The sequence below is a fragment of the Silene latifolia genome, chromosome 4 (assembly GCF_048544455.1).
Source record: "Silene latifolia isolate original U9 population chromosome 4, ASM4854445v1, whole genome shotgun sequence".
In the NCBI taxonomy this organism is placed as follows: Eukaryota; Viridiplantae; Streptophyta; class Magnoliopsida; order Caryophyllales; family Caryophyllaceae; genus Silene; species Silene latifolia.
Genome location: NC_133529.1, coordinates 29,929,371 through 29,940,413, shown reverse-complemented (window position 1 = coordinate 29,940,413; position 11,043 = coordinate 29,929,371). Strand labels below are relative to the sequence as shown.

At 49.4% G+C, this 11,043-nt stretch overlaps 1 long non-coding RNA gene across 1 annotated transcript; it reads right to left on the bottom strand.

Moving 5' to 3' along the window:
* Positions 1 to 527: 527 nt before the first annotated feature.
* On the bottom strand, positions 528 to 2,539 carry LOC141652176 (uncharacterized). Its single transcript, XR_012547008.1, has 2 exons — positions 1,156 to 2,539; positions 528 to 856 (listed from the first exon to the last, which is right to left on the bottom strand). It is a non-coding gene; the product is annotated as an uncharacterized LOC141652176 (long non-coding RNA).
* Between the last annotated feature and the right edge of the window lie 8,504 nt (positions 2,540 to 11,043).

The window sequence follows — 11,043 nt, the reverse complement described above, 5'->3', positions numbered from 1 at the left end:
ACTTTCTACTTTTAGAAGCAAATTTGTCCCTACGACGATTTAACGACTTTGCATAGCATAAACAACCGAAAATTCGAAGATTCTCCATAGGAGGGGGTTTATTAAATAACATTTCGTACGGTGTCTTGCCATTAAGAAGCGAAGTTGGGGTGCGATTTATTAAATGAACTGCTGTAAGAACACATTCGCCCCAAAAAAATAAAGGGAGGCTAGCTTGAAATAAGAGGGCACGAGCATTTAAAATATGTCGATGTTTCCGTTCTACTCGGCCGTTTTGTTGCGGAGTATCGACATTAGAAGTTTGAAAAAGTATACCGTTTTGGTTAAAAAAATTTATGAGACAACGAAATTCGGTGCTAATGTCACTACGTAAAATTTTTATTTTCTTGTGAAATTGTCTCTCGACCATAGCAAAAAAATTAAGTAAGGTTTGTTGGGTGTCACTTTTATTGCGTAAAAGATAAACCCAAGTGGAACGAGAAAAATCGTCAACAATAGTTAAAAAATATGTGGAGCCAAAGGAAGCATTTTCTAAATATGGACCCCATAGGTCACAGTGAATTAAATCAAAAATAGACGAGGCATTGTTCGAGCTTAAATGAAAATGTTCACGCGTTTGTTTCGCGCGCAGACAAACGTCACAAGTCTTTGAATGAAACTGTTTGCTAGTATTATTAATAAAAGGTAAAAAACGTAAAATATGTGAGGAAGGATGCCCCAACCTTCGGTGCCATAATTTGGAAGAGTCACCCGTTTTCACCAAGCAAGCTTTGACCGAGTCGTTCCGAATTCCAGTTAAGTAGTAGAGTCCTTCATGTTGCTCACCCGCACCAATCACCGTCTTCGAGGAACGGTCCTGAATAAGACATAATTGGTGTGAGAATTGGATGGTAAGAGTATCGTCCATAAGTAAGCTGGATACGGATATCAAATGGCAATTTAAATTGGCAGCATAAAGAACATTTTTTAAAATTAAACGAGTCGATAAAATAATATCGCCACATTGGGTAGCGAGAGTAAGTTCCCCATTTGGTAAACCGACCGAAAGGGGAGTAATAGACCGTAAATTCGAAAAATGATTTAGCGAACCTGACATGTGATGCGATGCGCCGGTATCAATAATCCAAGAAAAAAGAGGAGAGTGAGAAACAGTACCGTGACTAGGAGGAGAAGGAGCAGATTTATGTTCCTGCCATAACCGTGTAATAGTAGCAAGTTCCGTAGGATTCAATGCATTGAAGTCCACGTTATCCATAACAGGGAGAGATGACGAGGAAGACGCAACAGGGACCTGACCCCCTTGCTGACCCATGGCCATGTGAGCCCGTGGTGGCACGGCATTGGTCTGACGAGTGCGTTCATATGCTGCCCGTCCTTGAGTATCCGGAACAAAGACTGCCCGACTAAAGTCGGAATCATTGGGGTCGATATAGAGGCGATCACGGGGACGATTACCCCACCAGTCGGGAAAATTACCCGTTACCTGATAACAAGTCTGAAATTTGTATCCATTTCGTTTACACGCAAGACAAAACGGACGTCTACCATCTGGCTGGGGGTTCGAAGTAGGTTGTGAGGAATCCCTGCCACCCCTAGTCCCATTATTATCAGCGGTGCGAGCAATATTATAATTATTTCGATGGTCAGAATTGCGATTATAACCATTCCCCCCTATTTTATAGAGTCTGGAAGCAAAAGCCATAACGTCGGAGGTGGGTTCGGTGTTAACCCGGGTTAAAGTGCGTAAACCTTCTTCCTGTAAGAGTCTATTTTAAATTAAATCGAGAGTGGGAAGAGGAGAAATACCAAGGATGTGAGAACGAGCGTTATCGAATCTGGCGTCTAACCCCATAAGAAAATCCCATGCTCTTTTCTTTTCTTGCCGGGCATCCATTTTCGTGACCCAATTGCAATTACAGGGATTACAATCGCACTGCGGCAACGAATCGATCTGAGAATGTCATCCCATATTTTGATGAGACGGCCATAATAGGCCATGATGGACTCTGTCGGCCCTTGCCTACACCCAATAAGATCACTTTCTAATTGAAATATGCGCGGATCACTACCTTGACAGAAACGATTTTTCATATCGAGCCATATTTGTTTGGCTTCGGGGCGTGAAGAAATCGTACGACGAGCAGATGATTCAATTGAATTAAAAATCCAATCGGAAACCAAAGCATTGGTGGCTTTCCAGTTGGGGTATGCGGCAGCAGTTTCAGCGGGTTTAGAAATCGTACCGTCAATATAACCCTCTTTGCCTTTCGTGATAAGGGCAAGATAGAATGACTGAGACCATTCATCATAATTAGATCCGTTGAATTTGATTTGTGTAATACTCGTGCCGGTATTTTCGACATGAATAATTGAATATTGTGGAGTTTGTGGGGGATTAACAATGGCGTTTCCGGTTTGGTCTGGCATTATGAATGTGGGAGATAAAGCTGCGTGAGAGAGATGAGAAAAAGAGGCAGAGGAAAAAAATTACCCTAGCCTGATACCATGATAAAGTTGAATATTGAATGAATATATGACTAAAGATTTTATTACGTATTGGAATGAATCATGCCTCTTACAATAATACATGAGGTGCTATATATACAAAAGGACAAACTACCTATTTACGGAATATGACGGGTTACCATTTGTGGCGGATATTTTGTGAGATAAAATGGTAACAAAATGGGTTAGTGGAGAAAGGGGACCACATGAATAGTGTTGCAGAGAGAGAAAAAGTGGGTACTTTGTGAGGTAAAATGGTATCCGTCACTCAAGAGTGACGAATATGTCATGTCTTCAATGAGAATTTGTGAATATATTGCACATAAGAAAAGAATCAAAACCAATCCCATGATATGAGGAGGGACCAATCCTTTGCAAGGGACTGATTTGTGGGTGTCTATTAGCTGCCGCCATTTGATGATCTCAAACGGCATTTGCTAATGTGGTACGTACAAACTTAATTATGAAAGCATTTGCTAATATTATGTTGTTTGTTACTTATTGTTCAAACAAGATGGTCATTTTATGTTGATGGGGCATATTCTGCACCGCTGACCAAGTCAACATATTGAGCAAGGTCAAGGGTATCCATAGCAAAGTCAAACGACTTAGACAGCCTAGCCGATACAATCCATCGGCCTGTCACCTGGGTCTCGGCCAGACAAACTAGCCAGCCAGGACACATATCCGCGTACTCATATCCAAGACCCTCGGCGAGCCCACCACAGGTGCATCGGCCGAGGGTACAACAGTCTTTCCACCTAATGAGCCACGTGGCCACTTGGCCACTACGTGACAAAAGGTGAATGCCTATAAATACTCCTCAACCTTCATTGAGGAAAGTAACCACAACTTACCTCTCTAAGTTCACTATTCATCTGGTAATATCTTCCTTATCTCTCTACAATACACTCTTAGCCAAGTAACCACAACTTACCTCTCTAAGTTCACTGACTTGAGCGTCGGAGTGAGTACGCTCGGCCAAAGCCGAGCCCTCAGTTTGTTCATCGTTTCAGGAGACCGCAGGAAGGATTCTAGCAAGGACATCATTCTACTAGCAACGAGTGGTATCAAACATCTGCTCTGGATTTACACCCGGAACAATTGGCGCCGTCTGTGGGGAGTACACACTAAAAGCTAGTCACATTCATTCCCAAAACAACAAAAACAAAAACACAAGAAAAAAACCCACCCCAAAAGCTAAGAAGATGTCAAAACAACAAATAGTCGTGACCGACGAAACCGAGCTACCCCAGGATGAGACATTTCACCATTCTGGAGTATTGCAACCCTCCACCGGCGGAGTAATCCAACCGGAAGTCGGAATGCCGATAACACCGGACACACCGCCGCCCGTCAACCAGGTCACCATCATGGGGCAAGTGGTTGACATAGCAAAACCGAAGACACTCCTAGACCCGATTGGGAGTGCACCAACTCACGCAGCTCGCCGACACAAGCGGCGAAACCGTCCAAAAACCAGGGCCTGGGCGTGACTCCAAGAAATTTGAACGAAGCACCGGGAGAAGCGCACCCTATCGACGCGCGGAGGAGCCCAGAGTGGACGTGGTGAACATAAGTCCATCTCGCACTCGGGAGAGGACTGCGTCGCCGCAACATCGACGGGGAACACCCCGGGGGAACCAGCGAAGTCCGACTCAGGAGAGTCGGAGAAGAAGTCCGAGTCGAAGAAGGAGCCCTTCCCGCTACGAGGAGAGAAGCCGGACCAGGAATGCGAGGAGTCGGTCGCCGCGTGTCATCCGACACGTGGTCAAACAGCCTCTCAGTGATTATGTTCTAGAGACCGCCGTGCCACCCAAACCAAGCCGCCGACGCTCACATACAAAGGAGATAGTGACCCAACCGACCACGCCGAGGCCTTTGAGTCTCACATGTCGATATGGGAACAGCCCGATGAAGTCTGGTGCCGGGTCTTCCCAACGACTCTGCATGGGATGGCTCAGAGTTGGTACAAGAGACTTCCCGACGGCTCGGTATATTGTTTCGCCGACCTAAAGGACGCCTTCTTGGCCCAGTACTCTTGTAACAAAAGGAGGGCCGTGGAGACATCGGACCTCCTAACTATCAAACAGGAGGAAGGCGAGTCTCTACGAGCCTATGTGAAGAGGTTCGAGGACGGTGCAAACAGATTCGGGAGATCAACCCCGAACTAGCGGCGTTCGCACTGATGAAGGGCCTCCCAAAGGGAAGCTTAAAAGACGAGCTCATCAAGCACGGGGGCCTGGGCATGGACGCCGCACGAAAGATGGCCGACCAGGCCATCAAGGTGGAAGATTACCACAAAACCTGGGTAGGCCCCAGCGAGGCCGAGACCTCAGAGAAGAAAAGCCGCCGGGATGACAGCCCGGATGAGAGACGCCGCGACACTACGTGTCGCGGTCGATGAGAAACGCCGTGACAATAACAGTCACGGTCTCGATAGATCCGCCAGGAAGCGGACAAGACCGGCGCCGGGGAGTTCGGGGCTGTTTTACCGAGGCATTACCATGACAAAACCCTCTCGTCGCATCGGCCGCCTGTGTCTTCGCCCGAGCGAAGCGAGGGCCGGGTGGGAGCGGCCTCCCAAGCCAAAAGGAGACGGAGACGCGAACCGCATCTGCGAGTACCACGGTTGCGCCGCCACCTCATCGACAAATCGCTACTGGACTCAAGAATGCCATTGAAGAGCTAATCCGGAAGGGGTGCCTCGACAAGTATGTGGCCAAAGGCCGAAGACCGACGCCGCCGGCCGGGATAAGAAATCCGTTTTTCAATGATAGGTGTTATCCACGTAGTCATCGGAGGTAACGAGAACGGCGGGTCGGCTCATGGGCACAAAAGGCACCGAACGAGCCGTATCGGCCATCAACTTTGTGCCCAACACAGCGACCCCCGCCTCCAGCATTCCCGATATGACTATTGGAGGGAAGGACTACGAAGGAGTCATCGCCCCTCATAGCGACCCACTCGTAGTCAACCTGGACATAGCCAATCACCTGGTGAAGAGGTGTCTGATTGACACAGGCGCCTACACGAACATTATGTTTAGGGAGTGCTTTAACAGCCTCGGCCTTAGACTCAAGGACTTGAGCCCCTGCGCACATCCACTGTACAGCTTCTCCGGGGCAGGCCTGGTCCCCCTGGGTTCAATCAGACTCCCGGTGATGTTCGGCGAGGGGGATGCAGCCAAGAATGTCCTAGCCGAGTTTGTCGTCATCAACGGCTCATCCGCCTACAACGCCCGATAGGCGAGTTACACCGAGCGATGCCGACGCAAGATGATGTCCATCCGGCCCCGACATTAATGTATGTCTCGGACCGGGGGGAAGCGCATAAGCTCGTCTCCAAAGACGAGAAAGACGAGGTGGTCAACATCCGATATCTCGCGGAGGATGCAACATGCAATCCCTCAAAGTGGCAAAGCGAATCGGAGAGGGGGAAAAGCTCATCCTCACAACCAAAGGGCGACCTTATGGATGTAACCGACGGCTGATGGGGGAAGAGCGCCTCTAATAAGGCATTAGGAAGCTTATAAGCCTTTTGTAGCGCCGAGGTGCCCAAAATAGTCATGGGCACCCGGCGCATGTTAATATCAAATGTAAAAACAACCAAGTCTTTCATCAAAATGTTCATTCTTTTTCGTGCTAGACGCCATCAAGAAGCCGACGCTGTCTCATCTGTCGATTCGACAAGAGCGGCGATCGTTGAAAGAGGCCGACGCCGTCTCATACTTGTCGATTCGACAAGAGCGGCGATCGTTGAAAGAGGCCGACGCCGTCTCATACTGTCGATTCGACAAGAGCGGCAAATCGTTGAAAGAGGCCGACGCCGTCTCATCTGTCGATTCGACAAGAGCGGCGATCGTTGAAAGAGGCCGACGCCGTCTCATCTGTCGATTCGACAAGAGCGCGATCGTTGAACAAGGCCGACGCTGCTCATCTCTTTGTCGATTCGACAAGAGCGCGATCGTTGAACAAGGCCGACGCCGTCTCATACTTGTCGATTCGACAAGAGCGCGATCGTTGAAAGAAGCCGACGCCGTCTCATCTTGTCGATTAGACAAGAGCGGTGGTCTCCATGAAGAAATGTAGTCTTTGTGGCGATCACCCCAAATAGTAGACGCTTCAGCGATCACTTAAAGTGGTAGACGCCGCGTAACACACTATCCGGGCCTTGACTCACACATGTCATAGACAAGAGCGGTGGTCCCCATGAAGAAATGTAGTGTTTGTGGCGATCACCCCAAATAGTAGACGCTTGGCGATCACTTAAAGTGGTAGACGCCGCGTAACACACTATCCGGACGCCGACTCTTCTCGTCATCCGACAAGAGCGGCGATCTCCATCGAGCGACACCGTGATGCGATCGCGGTGTGCGATTGGCAAACAAATGAAATGCCTTAAAAGCGTTAAAAACAGTTGAGATGTACACTCTAAACCGCCTCGGCCAAGCCTAGTCGGAAACAAAAAGAGACGCTCAATTAATAACAGAAGAGGGCAACTCAGACAAAAACGAGAAAAGACCTCGGCCAAGCCAGAGGCAAAACGAAAAAAAAAAAAAAAAAAAAAAAAAAAAAAAAAAAAAAAAAAAAAAAAAAAAAAAAAAAAAAAAAAAAAATTATGGAGAAGACCTCGGCATACCGAAGGCAAAAGAAACGAACTCTTATTAATAATAACAGTTTACAGGCGAAGAAAAAGAAGACGACGGCCGTCCCCATTGGGATAAACCAAAACACAACCTATCAAAGTTGTACAAAATACAAGGAAAGAAAAGCAAAAACTACAACTTAAGTCATTTGAAGCGCCAAAAGATGGCAGACGGAAAGGGCTTGACAGTGAAAGAGCTTGACAATTGGCCCCCGAACAGCTGAAACAGATCTGCTGTAAACTTGTTCTCATCAAGCAGCCCACGTTGTTAGTGAGGAGCTGAAGCTATCTGAGACACCGGGCAGCCCACCTCCCTATGCCTGTCATTGCTCACCATCAGCAGCGGTGGCCGCATCCTCTTCAGTGGGCAACCCAGCAGCTTCCTTAGCAGCCTCAGCTTCGGCCTCGGCTTCATCAGCCGCCCTCATTCTGTCAGCTTCCTCATGGGCCACCTTAGCCTTCTCAGCAAGAGCAGCCTTCTCCGCGGCCGCCTCCTTCTCAATCTTCGCCCTCGCCGCCTCCTGGGCCTTCTCCGCCATGGCTTTCTCCTTAGCCGCAAGCTTATCATCAAGCAGCTCGTTGTATCTGTCCCACGGAAAGGAATCTTCAAGAGGGAAAAGCTCCTCGATCACTTCCCTGGCAGCTCCTTCGGCGGATCCGGACCGGCGCACGGATTAGGGAGCATGACGGTTTGGAGCATCTCAATGTCCTCCTCCTTCGCTTGATGACGGCCTCTTTGCCCCGAATCAGCTTCGCCTGGGCCTTAAAAAGGTCCCTGGATTCGTCCCTCTGCTGAAGATAGAGGTCGGCACGCCCCTGAGCTTTCTCTAGCAGCTTCGCAGCTTCGGCCGCCGCAGCCTCGGCCTTGGCTCTCTCAGCAAGGACCTCCCTTTCAGCGTCCTCCCTGACTTTTCGCTCGGCCAAGAGCGCCTTCTCAGCATCTCCCCTAAGCTTCCGCTCATTGAGAAGACCCAGCTTCGCCGACACGGCCACCTGCTTAGCGGCATTACGCTCATGAACAGCTCGGGCCACGTCCTTCTCCCCGCTCCCGAGACGGCGGCGGTAGCCACGTTCCACCTTGCAAGCTCCCTAATTAGCTTCGTGCCTTCCTCATGAGTTGGGAGACGAAGCCTTCAGGATGAAGGGACGGTGGTGACAATTTGACCCCGACCACGCGGGCCGGGAGGAGGATACCTTCCAGGATGAAGGGTTGACGGTGACGCCTTGATCACCAACTGCGCAGAGGTCCCCTCCACTTGCCGCCTAACGAGAGCGAAGCCGCGCGGCTGATCTACAAAAGTTTAATAAAAGCATTAGTATCGACATGTATCGGCGTATCGGAAAACAAGTCATTAGGGCCACCTAATGACCTGGCTAGATTTTAGCCACGGGATGGATAGTTACCTTGCCTGGCCTTCTTGACCGGAGGAGGCACCTCCTCGCCAGCAGTAGAGGCCGTCTTCTTCCTCTTACGGATGAGAGGAGATCCCTCCGCATCAGAGTCCCCCTCAGAAGGAATATCAACAATCTCCACCTTCTTGGGGGGAGGGATAGGAGATTGAGCCGGGGTCAACGGTGTTTTTCGCGTCCGACGCACTACACCGCTAACAACCCTCGCCTGAGCCTCCTCCGCGCTCAAGCCCTTCCGCCGTTGTTCCATAAGGTCACTCGCCGACTTCCTACTACGTGTGGGCTGGAGCCTTCGGATGCAAGTTAGCAACGGTCCCATCTTTGTGCGGCCCCATTCTACGAAGAAGATCCTCGGACAAGTACCTTCCAAAGTGGTCTCAAAGAAACAAAGCAAGAGTTAAGTAGAAAAAAAATAAACCGAAATCCGAGTAGCAAGAGCATTAACAGCGGCGATGGGCCTCACACCGACCCCACTCACCCTGTGCTAGGGCCGGTATGAGGCCAACATGGCAGAGCGGCTCATCCTGAAGGATGATCTGCGTCGGGGGAATCCATTTTTTCGGTACCCCACTCTTGTCCACCTCAAAGAGCCTCATCGCCAGCTTCTCATCCTCTTGGAGATAGACGCGGCTGACATCCATTTTGAGTTTCTTCCGGGAAACCCATCTATCGTGCTCCGCCTGAGTTTCACACCGCAAATTCACTCGGTGCTGGAAAAAGCAGGGCAGCGGATAGTCATCCGGCACCTTAACGTACACCCACCGGCCTTGCCAGTCCTTGCAAGAAGGAAGCTTGTTGACAGAGACATAACCCGGCTCCATCTCCACACTATACCATCCGACGCGCGTAAAAATGGTTTGAGATGGTGAAGCCGGCGGAATAAATTCACCGTTGGGGCTGTCCCTCAAGAGACAGAGCGACAAAGCCGATTATAGTCCTCATAGCCGGCGGGTGCGGTACATGTGCGACAAAGAACGTTCATGGCTCTAATAATGGCCACAACGTACTCATTCAACGGAAACCGGAGCCCAAACTCCAAATGCTGCATATATACGCCGGTATGGCCCGGTGGAGGGCAACAGACGGCCTGACCCTCCTCAGGGATAACAATTTTGTATCCCCTACCGAAGAAAAAATGGCCCTCGAAAAATTGAGCGCCTGAACAACTGGCGAGCTCATGAGTCCAAGCACGGTCAAGAAGGACCTTGCAGGCCTTGCCGTGATCCATAACGTACTGCCTCCCTTCATTGCGACAAGGCCTTTCCACTTCATCACCGAAATCATCACCAAAATCGCCATAGGAATCAGAGTCCTCCCATTCCTCAAGAATTTGAGGATCAACTTCAGAGAAGGAGACCTAGGGCCCCCCGACGCAGTTTGCTAGGTCCAAAGATCAATGTAAGACATTTCCACAACAAACTACTAGCAAGATAAAAAGAATTTGTTTGATTACCTTGAAGAAACACGCTCGCCGGATCGAAGACCGAAGATTTGCAGAAAAGAAAGTCCTTCAAAGTTTAGAGAGATGAAGATTTTGGGAGAAAATTTTCGAAAAATTTGAGGAAATGAAAGTAATGGCCAAAATCACGAATAACCGCCCTATTTGTAGGAAAAAGCCCATGAAGAAGGACCAATCGGGGCACGGCCCATGAAGCGTCAACCAATCGGCAAGCGGTACACGTGTGGACATGCAACCACGGAATGTCAATCGTTGCAACAGTTGAATGTCAATCAATGCTACAGTTACCAAGCGTATTCAACACGCTCATTCACATCTCTTCATCTCCCGCAACAAATTCCTAAGCACCCGCTCTCGCCGCCGCCACACAATCGACCAAGCCATGAAGCACGGCGGGGCAATCGAAATAACCGGCACTCCCAGCCCTGGTCTCGGCCGGCATCATCATTCTTTCCCACATCGGATACCCTTCACGCATCCATGTGGAGGGGGGATATGGTAGGCCTACGAATGATCAAGCCGATGCATCAGAAGAAGCCGACGCAGAAAATTTTTGCATAACACTTGCGCAGAATATACACTCAACATACATCGGAGCCCATGCCACGGCATAGACTACGCCGGGGCAAATTGATGGGGCATATTCTCGCACCGCCACCAAGTCAACATATTGAGCAAGGTCAAGGGTATCCATAGCAAAGTCAAACGACTTAGACAAATTTAGCCGATACAATCCATCGGCTGTCACTGGTCTCGGCGGACAAACTAGCCACCAGACACATATCCGCGTACTCATATCCAAGACCCTCGGCGAGCCCACCACAGGTGCATCGGCCGAGGGTACAACAGTCTTTCCACCTAATGAGCCACGTGGCCACTTGGCCACTACGTGACAAAAGGTGAATGCCTATAAATACTCCTCAACCTTCATTGAGGAAAGTAACCACAACTTACCTCTCTAAGTTCACTATTCATCCGGTAATATCTTCCTTATCTCTCTACAATACACTCTTAGCCAAGTA